Raw genomic sequence first — 2,232 nt, forward strand, 5'->3', positions numbered from 1 at the left:
ATAGAATTAGTGTAGAGGTGAAACATAGACACATATTTCAGTTACATCTGATTATAATGCGTACTGAAATTTAGTAGTACTAATATTATGCACAGCAATTTCAGAGGTGTATTTAAAGTTTGACGCTTAGCAGTCCTTATAAAGTTAAAGCGTAAACGTCTATAGATGTAAAAAAGACACAGCTATAAGCAGCTTTTCCTACAAATGTGTTTAAATCAATCTTATACTGTTTTCACACAGACGGCTTATTGAATAATAAAGACAGTTTTCTACATTAAGACGCTTATTGAGCTCAATCTTCCCTACAAAATTCGAGTCTATTATTATTTCATTATTAGCTAATCGAATGCCTAATGAAGTCAAAAGCACAATGCAACTCTATTGGCAGCGTTCCGCTTCCATTTCTGTTTCTTAGTTTTCAAAGCAAATGTCATTGTCTGCATGGCGGAACGATACAAGGTGGCCGCATCGAACAGCTGATTATAACCTTTTTTATTTGATTTGATACATCAACTACCGGCGCAGTACGATTTTGACATTTGTCCATCGAATTTACAAGTACATGGAATTTTTTTTGTTTGTAGGTATGTCACCATGCTCCCAGCTTGTATCGTTCCGCCATGATTGTCTGTCTCATCCTTCATACTAATCGAGCAGTTACTTCTGTGTGAAAGCATAAAGTTTACGATTTCATTAGCAGGTGAAATGAGATCATTAAGTTTCTGTGTGAAAACAGTATTATGCATTATGAGTAGAATACACGTATTTTTATGGAGAACGACGGATTGAGCGACACTGGCGCCATCTGACATGAAAAGCAGCCAACTTCCAACTTTTGTTACATGATATACCGATACTGGAGCGCGAAAAGGGAATGGTAATATTGGTAGCAGCAAAATACAATGCAGCCGGCCCTAAGGAAAAGACAATCAGTCGCCACCCGTAACTCCAGACAGTTCCAACAACTAATTTCGCTGGAATTCGGTATTTTCAGCCTATATTTACTGTTGCTGATCGGAATCACTCGCATTCCGACAGCATTAATATAACAATCGAATTATATGATGTGTAAAGCGCCAAATACACGACACGAACATTTCCGGAAACATTCCGCAATCTTGTTCGCAGCTTTGGCCATACACCATACGAACTTTTGGCCGAACATTAGTTCTCTTTCAGACAGCGATGAATACGGACAACAATTGTGCTGCAGCAATATTGCTCGCTGTGGCAATTAAGCGTAAAAAAAAGAGAGAAGATTTATACATTTCAATAAATTCACTCAGAAATTTTTTATTGTCCATTTTACTTTTCCGCGCACGTCTGTTCCGTTCAGAAATTACTACGATTATGAGCTATTTCGCCATACACACACGAACTGGCAAACACCACCATACACGACAGAAAAGGTCGCAGAAACATGACATAACGGGAATGTTCGCAAATGTTCGTGTCGTGTATTTGGCGCTTAACCAAAATAACGTCAAACAAAAGTTGGAGCAGGGGGATTGGAAACACGTCCTTTTCAACCTCCCATTATATTTTGAGCTGTGCTGATCGGAATCTTCATGCACTCCGACAGCGTTGTTATAAATTCGTGTTGTCTTCAACCTCGTGCTTTATTTAATGATTCGTCATTGTACATAGAGATGTGTTTTCTAATGCATAACTGAACTAGGGTTGCCTAGTTCACTTATGCATGTACAAGTTGTGTTGTTATAAATAGTATGGATATACATATACAACATCTTCCCTTTATAAAATATGTATCAATACAATTTGAAATATTATGCTTTACAAGTTCAGTTTGTCTGGTGGTTTAACTTTTCTGCCTCTTTGAGTTGTATACATTTCATTTGGTTTATCAGTTTGGCTAGCTATACTAGTATTTTCAAAATTCATATTTTTATTTTCTACAGTCTTGTTTTATTGGATTTCAGTTTGGTTAGCTATACTAGTATTTTCAAAATTCATATTTTTATTTTCTACAGTCTTGTTTTCTTGGATTTTAGCCTTTTCACTTACATGTGTATGGTAATCTATTACATTCCGGTCTTTTGCCATATCATCACTTATTGCGCCATTTTCATTTATATTTTCTTCATTTAAAGGTTTTTTGAGAATATGTTCTCGGCTTCTTCTATATAACCCGCCTTCAGTATCTTGAACTAAATAGGTCCTCGGCTCTGGACATTTTTTAATTATTACACCGGGTTACCAAAAAGAAGTGGG

Source organism: Eurosta solidaginis, chromosome 4 (assembly GCF_040869045.1).
Source record: "Eurosta solidaginis isolate ZX-2024a chromosome 4, ASM4086904v1, whole genome shotgun sequence".
Lineage (NCBI taxonomy): Eukaryota > Metazoa > Arthropoda > Insecta > Diptera > Tephritidae > Eurosta > Eurosta solidaginis.